Below are 13,739 nucleotides of genomic sequence, written 5' to 3'. Positions count from 1 at the left end.
GGTTCACGACTTCAAAATTAAGTTTGTTTTAGTGATGGGAAACGCGCTCCTCTGTTGAGCACCCGCTGCTTATTTTCCGAGACGAGGTGAAAGAAAAACATTTTTGCAAAGAGTAGAGGGGCAGCTGACCTGGTTTTTCTTTAATAACGGGTGCTGAGGAAGCATCGATGGCGGTGATCGGTCTTCAGCGCCCGGCGTTGGGCAATGGCGAGCTGCCCAGATTTTGTGCCTGAGAAAGGCAGCGGCTCCTCTGGTAACTTATTAACTCTCAAAATTGCCCCTGTGTTTAGCAACTGAGTAAACGAATTGCTGATGGGTCCCTGGGTTTTAGTGTCGTTGTTCCGGACAGGATTGACCCCAAAACTGCGCCGGGACCAGTTCTGCTGGGCCTGCGGTGGGAGCAGGTGAGGAAAATAGGAGGAAATTGCACTCGCAAGGGCTGAAAATGGTGCTTTGCTGCTTCGTTTGCGATTTAAGGGCATGGGAGGGGGTTGCTCCTTCGCAGTTGGGTGTTCGTTTTTGGGTCTATGAATTTGTACTCACGACCCTGCCAGGGCTGGCGGGTACAGCCTCTTGTGCCGCTCGAAGGCTGCGCTGATTTGATCCGGAGTTACCGAGACCAGCGCGTAGTCCCGTCCTCTTTCCTCCCTCATTTTAAAGCCGTTTATCTAGGTAGGAAGCTCCTACAATTTTGGGCACCACAGGGTATTTGGCTTTGTTAAGGGTTAGCCACAGGGGACATGCAGATTGCCTTTTGGCGAAAGTCCCCCCGTCTTTACCCATCCCTTGCTCTGTTGTTGAAGAACCCCCCCTTCCTACCTGAGCCTGGAAGGGTTTCTATGTTTCGGTCTTTTTTTTTTTTTTTAGGCTAATAATTAAACAAGAACCGAGCCCAGCATCAATTTAAATAAAGAGCAGATGGAGCATCCTGTGTCTTAGCGTGGTCCTGGCTCCGACAGCGCCAGCGAGTCCCGGGGTTCGGGGTTTGGACGTGCCCCCCCCCGCAAGGACGACGTTATTGGGCTGGCAGCGGGCAGCAGCCCCGCGGGACGCCGGCTCTGCCGCTCAAAATGCCAAGGGCATCCTTAGGTAGAGGTGAGCCGAGATGCTTTTCCTGCCTTCCCTTCCCATCCCGCGGCTGAATCCTGGCGAGCTGCTTTGAAGAGCACTTTTTGGGCCCCAACGGGTCGTAACTCCTTCCCGCCGTCTGAGTCGGCAAAATCCGGCACGCCGGGGCTGGTCTGGGTGCCGGGCGGCTCTCCCTCCATCCCGCCCCTGCGAGGAGCTGCAGCTTTTACGGTTATAACTGGCGCGGGGGTTTTTTTGGTGACGAATACTTTATAATGGATAAATCCCAGTCTGCTACTTTAAAAAGCCATAAAAGAAAATAGTGCAAGCGCTGGCTGCTGAGCTCGCCCGAAGCGGGTTGCTGCCTCCTTACCATCGCCCATGCAGAGCCGCACCGATGCAGTCGGAGCTGCAGAGGGTCTGGATCAATCACCACCAAAATCCTTGTTTTTCCCCATTTTGTCTCTATTTAGCAACTGCGTTGCCTGCCTCCCACGCTGATTTCTCATTGAAATGCCCTATTTTTATTTTTTCCTTAAGCAGCTACAATTGATAATTTAGCTCTGGATAAAGCAACCTTAGAGGTTTTTATTTCTCAGAGGCCAAACATTGATGTTGTGTGAAATGGGAGCTTTGAGGAGGCTTTGTATGGAACTTAGCTTCCTGAAAAATTTATTTACTGCGACTGTGATCTGCAGGAGCGAATTGATGTTTATCTATAGTAGTTCTTGCCAGGAAAAAAAAAAAAAATGCATAACTGCACTTTCTTGGGAAGCCTTGAAAGGCCTTTTAAATAAGTGTCTAATAGTAGGCTCTCAATAGCAAACAGCCAGCTTGATAGACAGTATACAGTATATTATTAACTATAAGCAGGCTTAATCTTTTTCTCATGTTTTAGAGAATGCTTTATAACCTTGTGGCCAAAGAATTCATGATCGCCAGGTATTTGAAGCTAAGCAAAATTATACCGGCTGTTACTGCCGGGCGATCGATACTGCCGGGAAGCGCGCGGGGCCGCGAGCTCCCGCTTGCAGCCGGCGAGCTCCTGCTTGCAGCCCGTGTCCTGGCGGCCGCCGCTCCCAGGCGGTCCTGCCTGCGGAGCTGGGATTTAGGCGACCCTGGAGAAGGATGCTTGGGGGCGGGGGGTTATTTATTTATTCTCTTTTGCAACTGCCGCGCGGGAGGCGGGGGTCCCGGCGGCGTGCTGGAGTCGTGCGCGGGTTCCAGCTCGGCGATGGAGCCGCGTCGGAGGGTGGGATTTGGCGCTGGTGGGATGGAGCCAGCTCGCCTGCCTCTCTCCTCTGTTGGACCTGGCAAAAAAATAACAGCAGAAGTTTTCTGGCCGGCAGCGTTCGCCCCAAGACTGAAGTCCCTGGCGAGCCTCCGATCGCTGTCTTCGCTTGCAGTCGAAGGCCTTTGCGTTCGCCAGGGCGATCTCAGCCGCGCGCGTTAGTGCCCTCATTTGCAGTTGTGTTTTGCTGCTTTTCCTGCCCGCGCTGTATCGGATCCTGGGAGCCCTGGCCAGGAGTCAGGGAATCGATAGATGGTTAAGGTGATAAGTGGCTTTGCTAAAAACCAATTTTGCAAGAGGAGTTTGCAAAGAGGTTAGCGGAGAGGATCTGCATCCCTGCCCCAAATGGCTCGCTCCGGCCAGGAGCTCGCCTCCGACCTGAATTAACCCGGGAAGCATCCTCGGTGCAGGTCACAGATGCTCTTCTGCATCTGTAAATCCACGTGGATCCCACGGGAGGGTGAGCCCAAGGAATAAGTCTCCTTCCTCCAGAGAGAGCGTTTAGGGAAAATTAGAGGGGTGAACGTGCCTGAAGGCAATGTAAAATTAAACAAGCGTAATTTGCTCAGCTGATAACTTCTAGCCAGTCTCGGAGCCGGCGGCTCTGCCGGCATTACGGTGGTGGTGTTTACATAGGGATGAGGTGTTCCCGCACGGCTCCTCCAGTGCGGTCAGGTCTGAGCAGGCTTTTCTCTAATCTCCACCATGGCTGGCTGCTGCTTCCAACTCTATTTTCCCTTGAAGGGACTCGTTGTGCCCACTGTCGCGAAGATCCCGCAGCCCACTTGGGGTGTGCTTACTGGTTTTGGCATAGCTCGGTGGTGCCGGCGGGACGATGCTGTGCAGGGACACCGTCCTGCCTCCTGGCACAAATCGCTGAGTGCCCCCTGGTCTTCTGTCGCCACGTAGCCCCCGACCATGTGTTGCTGCAAGAGATGGACTTGGGAGGAACGGGCAGAAATAGGGAGTAGCACATCTCGGGGGTGTTTCACCAAAGCATTTTCAACCACCACCAGCAACTACATGGCCTTTTCAGAGGAGGTGATGCTGATGGCACCTAAGATCTTCCTTTCTGACTACATTTTACAACTAATTTCTGTCCGTTCCAAGAGCCAAAGTGCTCTGCGCATGTGATGAGTCCCTTAAGGCACAATCCAATTTGCTGCCATCCCTTCTGCTACATCCGAGGGGTCCCAGCTCCCTCCTGGGGCTTTGCTGACCTGGTCCTGGTTTCACAGGTGGCTCCTTGTCTCTGTGGAAGTCCCTGAGCCCTGCCTGCTCCTCAGGGCTGAACAGTTGGGGTGGTTTTGGTGGCACCCCATGGAAAAAGCCGGCTTGGGCTGCAGATCATCGGGCTTGTGATTTATTTGAGGGCGTTGTAACGTTTCTACGGTTCATCCCATCCCTGGTGCATCCTTATCTCCGCCACGCTGGGGCTGCGAGGTGACGAAGGTGTGGGCTGTCCCACCTATGCATTTTATTTTCTGTGGGCAGAGAGATGGGGTTTTTTTAGGCTTTCTGGCATTTCTCAGGCTTGACTCATCTTTTCCCACCTGCCAAGGCCAGGGGTGTCCCCCAAACTCTTGCTTCAAAGCTGGGGCACTGAAGCTGATGGTGGGATGGGCTGGTGGCAGCATCATCCTCCCCTTGGGCAGCGGTTCTTTATTTTCCCTTTTTTCCTGTTTATCAAGTGAGATTTCCCCTTGGCCGGTGACCCCAGAAGGAGCGTCGTGGGATGCTCCTGCGTTGCTGTTGGGCTCTGCTTTCGTGCCGTTATTTATTACTACGTTGCTTCGTTAACGCATCCGCCGTTCGAATGCTGTGGCTGAAACCACCTTATTTCATTTTTTTAATCATAGTGGGGAGGCTGTTTCTGGATGCTGATTGATGGAAACATCTTATCTCCTCTAGTCAAAGTGTCTCCGCTTTGCGTGGTAATGAAATAGTTTGACACTTTGACATGAGTGTCAAACACTTTTCCGAGGAAGCAAACGGCGGAGACTTTGATCTAGGTGCAAACTGGTTTCCTTACAACAAACAGACCCCCCCCTTTCATCCGGAAAAGAAGATAAGGGGTTTCAATCGGTGCTAGCTAGCAGCTGCTCTTAACGATTTTAAAAATAAAAATAAGAAGAAAAAAAAATAATAACAGAATAGTTAAGCTGTTATGTCATATTATAAACTCGCCCCAGTGCTGTGGAGTGAAATAAGGTAGGTGTAATACCGACAGTAGGAACGACAAACATGAGAGAATCCTCCTAAAATAAAACAACAGAAATATTCTCTTTTGGGAGATGTTCAGATTTGTTTTTCCCAGTATTTCAAGCGAGAACATCTTCAGAAATGCCTTTTTCTGGAGAAAATGCATCTTGTTTTTCATAAAAGTGGCATTTTCTGTGGAAAAAACCCCCACCGCTTCTACTATTAGCTTTCTTTTTAATCTTCCCCCCCCCAGATTTTCTCCCGGCCAAGCCTGGAGATATTTTAAGTCCTGGTGGGAGGGTTGAAGGGAGAAATCCTGAGCATACCCTCAAGCTGACAAAATTCTGCTCGATCACGAGCTTTTCTTTTTTTTCAATAGACCATTTTGAGTAGAAATGGGTAAAATTCCTCCCTGCTGTGATGAAGTCGGCGTTAGGCTGTCCTGTGCCTGCGTTTGGCCCGAGTATGTCTAATTAAACGCAGCGGCACCTTTTTTCTATTTTGAGTGTCGAGATTGTGCACAAATGCCCTGTGAGCAGCTGAAGAGAATTTACGTGACGTGTGGAAACCGTTAGGTTACAGCAAATCCTGAGGTTTACGAGAAGGTTTTCTCTCCGCTCTACGGACACAAGTGGCATCGGCCCGGATGCTGCGTTGTCTTCTCGCTTTGGGAGTTTTAACCGTTTTCGTAGAAATCTCTTCCCTCTGAACATCTTGGGCTAGATGGTCATTGTAGCTCCCTTCCAACTGCACTAGCCCGTGTCCTAGCCCGTGTCCTAGCCCGTGTCCTAGCCCGTGTCCTATCACGATACTCGGTGCTGGTGGCCCCAGCACTGATTTTGTCCTCTGCCCTTGGGCATTGTCCCCCGAGATGACTCTGCCCAAAGCCATTGGGTGAAGAAGCACGGAGGTGGTCCCACATGGGCAGAAGCGCTTAATTTAGTGCCTCCTTAATTAGCACAGCAATTCCTGCTCCTTGCCCTCATCCATGACCTCTCCATGCCAGGGCTGGAGCGCAGTGAAATCCTCCCCGGGAGATGCTGTATTCGGAAATGACAGGGGATTTGGGGCTTAATTTTAGCCAGAACATGTGGCTCGTTTTCAGATGCTTCTCAAGTCAAGTCGCGCTGGCTTTGTTATATTTGGCAAAAGGAAAAAAAAAAACCCAAAAAAACCAGAGAGGCGACATGGTTTAGAGGTATCTCTCCACAGACGGAGTTACGGAATTTAATACAAGGAAGCTTTTGCGCATTGCCCGGTCTGCGTCGGAGCGCGCAGAGCCTGTGTTTGAGATTAAAACTCACATTTCATTTTTATACACTGTGCTTAATCCAATAATGATTCCGTGTTACAAACGGCAATAATATCTTTCAGCATAGTTAATCAGAAGAGACTTAATGCTGTCACTATTTATTAACCTTTGTTGAAAAGCAAGAAGTTTTCTTACTAATCTGCGATTGTTGCTCTTGTCAGGCTCTATCAAGTGCAAACCAGATTTGGCATTCGTTACAGGGGGAGGATGCTGCCGCGTTCCCTGCCGTCTGCTGCATCCGACCCCGTGCAGGGACGTGGTCCCATACGGTGCCGGGGGGCGGCCAGGCTGGTCCCCCATCTCCCATCCCCATACCTGCAGCTGCCAGGTTACAGCATCATCTGCTCCTCCAGCCGCACGGACCCTGGTGCTGGGGTAAAGAGGCAGCTTTACCCCTCTCAGGGTTATTTTTTGGCTGCCTGACCCACGTTCCTGCATCCAGCCCCCCCGGGCGCTGTTTTCGTCTCTGGCATGGGGAGACGCTCTCCTGGCTGGGTGCCACTGGGGCAGCACCATCGCTCTCTGATAGTTTGAAGGAGGTCAAGTGACTTCCAGCGCCTTCTCCAAAAGCTTGGGGATCCCCCCACCTGCATCCGTGCCTGGGGGAAGGGGGTGTCCCTGGGCGGACCGGGGGGTGAAGAGGGTTTTGCGAGGATGCGGTGGCAGGGGCTGAGCCGAGGCACGTGGAGGTGGCTTGTCCCTCGCATCCAGAAAGGCATCCCTTGCACCCGAGCATCGCCCCGGTGCCCGGCAGGGGCAGGCAGGAGGCTGCAGCCAGCGCTGCCCTTGAAATCACAGCCCCGCGCTGGCGTTCCCAGGACAGGGGCTCGCGTGGCTTTGCGACGCCGATAGTCGAAATGTGGGTTTTGGGGAGGGGAGCGGCGGAGGGTGCATGTTTTTTGAAGCTCCATGGTGATAAAAGGTCAGTACATGGAGGAATTTAAGCCTTCGATATTCTCCCGTTTGTGTCCTGTTGCAGGGAGGCCGGTGCTGGAATTGGCTTGTAGGAGCACCTGGAATTAATGAGCCAGCTTGGTGCCGTGCAGAAATCGATGCTTCCTGCATTAATTGCGCTGTGTTCGAGCTTCAGCTTTTTATTCTGAGTTATGTAGTTACAGGGAGAGATGTCTCTCTTCGGCGCAGCCTTTCCGTCCCATGGGAAAGGGTCCTTCTCCCGGCGCCCGTCCTGCCTGGGTGTGGGTGGCGCGTCCCGCGTCTCTGCCGGCCGTGGGATGGGGATGCCCAGCGCTGGCTGAAGCGGGAACACCAAAAACCACAAAGGAAATAAACCCCGAGTCTTTGCTACCTTCCTCTATAATTGGCCAAAGGAAGAGACCCCCGTTGGCGGTCGGGCTGGGTGGGAAAGCCCCTGGCGCCCACCTCTGCTGGGTCCAGCCCTGGTTTGCGGTGGGAGGTGGACGGGCAGGAGCGGGGTGGTCTCCACAGAAGGCTGGCGTCTCCTTGCAAGTGGGTTTGCAGCAGCTTTTGCATTTATTTCCAAATTATTTTGCCCTTAATTGCAAATTATTTTTATTTTTTTGCGATGATTTGTGATTTCTGTAACTGAGCATCCATGCGGATGGGGAGCAAAGTCCGCCGGACCCTCGGGGCTCCAGGAGCTGTTTTGGAAGAGCGGGCGTTGCTGTTATTTCTTATTTTTAGGGTGGACCAGCATTGAGCGCTCTTCCGATCTCAGCTTGGGCACTCGAACAGGTGCAGCCGTGAAGAATTCCGCTTTGCTAATATCGTTAAAGCCTAAACATGGTATTTATATTTTTAGCAAATTGTTCTTTATGGTATTGATTTACATGTAATGTAGTCCTTGCATGAATAACTACTATAAATCTGGAAGCATTTATTATCCGAAATAGCTGTGAACTCAGTCAAATCCTTTATTTGTTAGACACAGTTATGGCGCTTAAATTGCGAGGTAGAGGGTAAAACGTAAACTGTGTTTTCTGTGACCAGCTCAGAGTTTCTGCCGGCCAGCCCATTGATCTGTCGGAAGAGGTAAGGGTTAAGATAGTTTGGTGAAATGAAAAAGTAGGGAATAAATTACAATGAATGGGATCTTTGATCTGGCCTGTTGATATTGGGGATGGTGCCTGCCTCTGCCTTCCCTGCCCAGCCGGAGAAATTAACTTTTGAACTCGATGGCTCCAAGCTTTTTCTCCTGACTTTGATCCTTCGTGCTGATGGGCAGCGGGGCCGGGCGCTTATTTGTTATCCTAGTGATACTGAGCCCGGGAAAGCCGGGCTTTGTGGACCCAGGGCTTACAAAAATAGTGTAAATCTTGTTTGGTATTTGTGAAACAGTGACCATAAAAAAAAACCAAACCAAACCAACCACCGCCAGCCCCAGCTCCCGAGTCCTCACTGGTGCCGTGTGCCAGACGCGGAGGGCTGGAGGGCTTCTTGTTCTAAATTTATCCATTTAAAAGAAGATTATGAACTATCCACTTGGGACTTTTAAAAAGGCTTTCACAATAACTCTTGAAAGCCTGATGCCTTTAATCCTGAACTTTAATTTAAAATAAAGAAATCTTTTCAACTCGCCTCTTTCCCCTCCTCCATCCCACTATTCCAGGCTGAGGTTCTCTCCAACTTGCTTACGGAGCAAAGATGTGCTAAGCTCTTTTAATTTCTTATGAAGATATTTATTTTTTAATAGAAAGAAAATCAAGTCAGCCCTCGAGAGTATACACAGCAGTTTACCGCGATAGCAGGAATTAATCAGTCTATAAAGTTCAAAATGTACAAAGAGGGAAGAAAAAAAAAAAACCCCGACTGATCAAACAGGAGGCTCTTCTCTGAGATGCGAAGATAAAAGCCTTTTCCTCTGCGAGCTTCTCTACTATTGGCAGCCAGTGGGGTCAAGATTTATTTTTTTTTTGTTATGGAAAGCTCGAGATAATTAATGTTGTTGAAAGAGGACCGTTGGGTTGGCGTCTAGCAGGCTAGCCCCCGAGTCTGGCATCTTGTGAAGCAGCAGCGAGTCGGAGGAGGCGGGGGGGGAATGGAAATGTTCCCCACCGAGGGAACTGCCAATTTAACGGAGCAATAAATAATATCGAGAGATAAAAAGAGCATTTAGAAAAGGGACGCGGTGCTGCTGTTGCTGGTGTTGAGCCTCCGTTCCCCGGCTCAACGTCGTGTATGGGTGTTTATGAGGACCGCAGCCGTTTGGGATCTTGGAATGGGCTTCCTAGAGAGGCGGTTATTGCCCCAAGCCTGGCGGTGGTTAAGAGGCGTTTGGACAATGCCTTTAATATTTTGCTTTAACTTTTGGTCAGCCCAGAAGAGGCCAGGCAGTTGGACTAGATGATCATTGTAGGTCCCCTTCCAACTGAAAATATCCTATCCTATCCTATCCTATCCTATCCTATCCTACTCTACTCTACTCTACTCTACTCTACCTGCTCAGCATTATTCCTCCATATGCTTTTGCAGGGCCAAATACCTTCAAACTCCTCCTGGATACTGGGAATTGTCGGCCGAGGCCGTGTAGACCCGCTTGCTGCATGTTTGATGTCTCTCGTCTCCTAAAGCTCGTTTGGACGTGTCCTATTACGGTGCTCGTGTTAAATCTGCCTGCACTAATAATCAATAGACGTATGGTCACCCAGGCTGTTTATGTATCTCTTCTATCAAAGCCCTGACAACACGAGATCAAGATGCGAGCAGGCAGGCTCATACATCGAACGCTATTTAAAAAGCGGGATGAATTAATTACCACCATTAATGACTGGGGAGAGACTTTAGGAAGCTTCAGCTGATGGTTTGGAGCCTCGAGCATGAGGCGGACTGAGGAGGTGGTATCTTACGGTGCTTTGCGGCTGGTGTTTCAGTCTGGGATGCTGTGGTCCGTGGTCTGCATCCTTTCAGGTGGTGGTTGGGAGACCGACTGAAATTTGTAGGGTGTGATGAGTCCCTGCAGATCTGGGAGGGAATTAACTTGGGGAAATTTCCCCAATCCCTTGGGTCCTGCATCAGCGAACCTCCCTCCAACACCCCTGGCCGAGCATCCTCCTGGGATGATGCACGACCGATGGGCTGGGACGGTCCCCAAACATACCACCAGCGCCCCGGGGCATCGTTCCAGCAGAGAGCGGTCGCGGTTGGATTTGCCCCATCCCGCTGCTTGCTCAAAATTGCGTGAATTGTGATTATTTTTTAATTGCTTTGGGCGGGGTATTTCTGTCCTTTCCCAGCCCCCCTTCGAAGGAGCCGAGACAGCACAGCTGATCGTCCCATCCTCCGCCGCCTTTTCTATTCCAGTTATTTATTATGCAGCATAACCAGAATTGCTCTCAGACAGGACTTGTCAGCTATAAAAGACACTGGCAAATTTTATTAGTTGACAGAAGGGTTGTGTTGTGTGTTGTTTTTTTTTTTTTCCTCCTCCTGAAAATATTAAAAAGTCATTTTAGTTTAGAAACCTAATTTTAATTTGGTTAGGTTTTAATTTAATTTAGTTTTTAAATTCATTCTCTGGCAGAACTCAATTTTTCAAGTGCAATTTGATGCCGTCAGTGGCTATAATGTTTAATGTCCTACCTATAAATTGCGAGGATGGCTTTGAGATGATTTACGGGATTCAGGGGGATAAAGCCGTCTCCTGGCCCTGCACGTGGGAGAGGCTGGAGAGAAAATGGTTTTATTGTGGCAGCCGCAGTGGACGGTGCTGTTACGTACAGAAAGATGGAAAAAACCCTTAATTTTCATCCAGCGCTGGCTGGGGATGGAGAGGGAAAGGGATGGGGACTGTGCTGGATGGGGATGCTCCGGGCATATTCCTGGGTATTTGTGCTCTGCCTGTCTCTGTGCTGGGACGAGAGAGGACCCCGACGGAGGCAAAGGGGGTTTGGGATGGTGGCACTACCCCACAAACCGACCCGCTTTTCAGAAAGCGAGCAGAGCCCTTTGTGGGCAGCAGGATGCAGACAAGAGCCGACCGCTCGGGGGGTTGAAATCAGGGCAGACCCTTGGAAAATACAGCGTGATTGCGAAAAATACCGTCCTGCTTTCATCCATCCGAGCGTCGCGTCTAATTACTGGATTAGAGAAGTCTTCAGACCATGTATCGAACATTATAAATGGGGATAAGATTATTGTGGTAATGGCTTAATAAAACAGGGGAGGTAGCTGAGGCTGTCTGCGTACAGCTTTGGGTTGGGGCCAGATCAATTTGGCAGAGGAGGAGAAACCCCTCGGCGCTTTGGAGAGTGTGGCCGTGGGGAGGGTTTGGTTTTTCCTCTTGGTTTTGGTTTCTGAGTAGCAGCAGTTGGCTCCTTCCGCTGTCTGGGGGATGCGCCGGACCCTGGGAATTCTTGCCTTGTGGAATACGTCTAATTTTTTGGAAAGAAGCAGCTAAGCTGTGCATTCACGGGTGGGAAGGGAGCATCTGGGGGCAGCTCCCCGTGTGGGGTTTGGGGAGCCCGGCGGCGGCTGTGCCTGCCCATGCGTCACTGGGGAGGGCAGGTGGTTTTGGCCATGGGTCGGTGCAGCCATATCTCTTCTCATAACCAACTTTGGTGCAGTTGTGGTTTTGCCCTGGTAGGACCTGAGACATGTGGTTGCCTCCAAACTCGGTGCTCAGGGGGCAGACGTGATCTGGGCTCACGCTGCAGGTGCTTCTCATGGCTTCAAACCCACCAGGGGCTGCGGAAACTCATGGAAGTTGCAGTCTCTTCCCAGAGGCAGCCAGTGGGAAGCAGAGGAGGGGTCTGTGTTGGCTGTTCAGACCCCAAATCGTCAGCTCATGCCAAGTGTATGTTTCTCTAAACATGAGAGTCCTTCCTCTGAAGACATGTGTTCCCAGGTCGCTGTGCTGGGCAAAGGTCTCCATCCCAGAGGATACAGATGGAAGGAAAAAAAGCTCATCTACATGGAGAGGTGCAGCCTTGGACCAGAGAGGTGCTGGGACCGCCATCCTTGAGTGTCTTCAGAGCTGACTGAGACGTGGCCCCAAGCAGCGAGGTAGGCAGAAGCCCTCTAGCCATCCCCCCTGACTGGCACTTGTGCGGAGCAGGGTGCAGTGCCGGCTCCCCAGCTGTCAGAGCACCACCGGCCCATCACGTGTCCAACCATGGTGAGCTCCATGGTGTTCATCCCCACCAGCCAGCGCCATGTGCCATCGGGCAGGGAGCCCTGTCCCCTCGTGCCTGGCTTCCTGCAGGGCTGAGACTTGTCCTCGGTGTCCATCCTGCCTCAGTAACGTTGGATTCCTTTGGTTAATTTTAACCCAATTACTGGAGATGTAAATGTTGTAAGAGATATTCCAAAAAATTTAATGAAAATGGGCTGTTAGGGGAAAAAAAACCTTAAATGATTGTCCTCCATCAAGAGAGAGGGTGCGAGCAGAGGCATCATATTAGACACTGGAGAATCCACATGAGTCTGCCATAGCCTGGGCTGTGCCACCGTCCTTTGGTGCCACCAAGCTCTAGAGATTCTCCCAGTGTCCCCACGCTGACTTTGGGTTCCTGCGTGGTCCGTATGCTGCACGAAGGGGTCTCGCCATGCGAACACCCCCCATGTTCAATCCTAAGTCTGACGTGCCGGCTCCAAAGGTGAAATCCCAGCGCCCCGCCGGGGTGCCCGACTCTCCCGGTGAGATGCCATCGCTGCCTGGCGTCCCCCGGGTTGTCATGGTTACTGACGCATGGGACCCCAGAGACCTGGCTGGGAATTAATGGCAGCCCGGGATAAAGGATTCCTGTCTCAGCCGAGTTGATGGATTGCATTGATGTGCCATTTGTCATACCGTAATTGTTCTGGCAAATGTAATACCCACTAGTATAAACATTGTGCTGCTTTGCTAATAAAACTGAAAATAGGAAGAGAAAGGATGATGCAGTGTTATGGTCAGTTAAAGAGACACCGCCTCCACTCCGCGCTGGCACCGGGGGCTTCTGCCTGGAAACCCGCCCCATCCTGCCCTCTTCATCCATGGAAAATGGGCAAAGCAGATGTCGAGATCCTCGTGGGATTCGTGTGCGGCTGGGGCGGCTCTCGACATCGCTTTGCCCATCGCAGCAGTGCTGGATCTGCCTTTGTTTGGGGGTGGGCGGGAGCCGGACACCTTCCTCCCCCCCTCAGTGGGCAGATAGGGAGCCGGGGACCCCGAGGGTGCCCTTACCCGGGGGCTGAGCCCGTCCCTCCCCTGCCTTGCACAGGCTTTAATCGCTTTGTGAGAGGTAAACGAGGGCTGCGGCAGGTTTGGCAGCTGAGGGGGCAGCACTCACCTTGACGGGGCTTTATAAATGAGGGGCTGCCGCCCCCTCCCCTTGTTTCGGGGGCACCAGGGTCTCCCCCGCCCCTCTGTCTGACAGCGCCGGGAGCAGCCGGTGCCCGAATCCCCAGGTGGTTTTGCTTTCTGAGTAATCAGCCCATGGATTAGGAGCCCAGCGGGGATTTCAGCTGGGGCTAAATTGCTCATCCTGCCGTGAGCGGGTCCCGGTGCTGGCTCCGGGGCAGAGGTGATGGAGAGGGGTCGGAGATCCCCTCCAGCTGCCACCGGTCCTCGCCTGAGGGACCCTCCGTCGCTGTGGGATGATCCCGTGCATCATCCCCACAGCAAGGCTGGGTGTTGGGTCGTGATGCTGTGCCCACGTTTTGGAGGCGGTGGCCGGAGCAGGACCCCAACGGGACCAACTCATCCCTGTCTTCTTCTGTGTTGTTGGCACGAAGAGCAATGGGGAGGAGGAAGAGGAGGAAGAACGCCCCATCCCACCCCAAATCCTGGGGTAGTTCAGAGGTGTTGCGGTTGATACAATCATATCTCCGAATGTTTTTAAAGTTTCTGGTTGACCTGATTCATAGGGAAAAAAAAGATAAACACCCTTTCTGTGTTTGCAGTCATAT

General features: G+C 51.7%; 1 protein-coding gene across 10 annotated transcripts in view; it reads left to right on the top strand.

Annotated features, from left to right (window-relative positions):
- Window positions 1–13,739, top strand: part of CUX2 (cut like homeobox 2) — a 66,681-nt gene that overhangs the window by 13,239 nt on the left and 39,703 nt on the right. For 2 of the 10 annotated variants that reach the window (XM_054219987.1, XM_054219980.1), the window contains exons 1-2: window positions 130–404; window positions 868–1,095. The exons of 4 other annotated variants lie outside the window; for them this stretch is intronic. The gene's annotated coding sequence lies outside the window, so the exon portion shown is untranslated. Of the gene's footprint in view, window positions 1–129; window positions 449–867; window positions 1,096–11,694; window positions 11,853–13,739 lie in introns of those variants that run through there. 4 more of the 10 variants (XM_054219982.1, XM_054219981.1, XM_054219983.1 and 1 more) reach the window with 4 other exon arrangements.

This window comes from Rissa tridactyla, chromosome 13 (assembly GCF_028500815.1).
Source record: "Rissa tridactyla isolate bRisTri1 chromosome 13, bRisTri1.patW.cur.20221130, whole genome shotgun sequence".
Taxonomy (NCBI): domain Eukaryota; kingdom Metazoa; phylum Chordata; class Aves; order Charadriiformes; family Laridae; genus Rissa; species Rissa tridactyla.
This window is presented reverse-complemented; position numbering and strand designations above follow the sequence as displayed.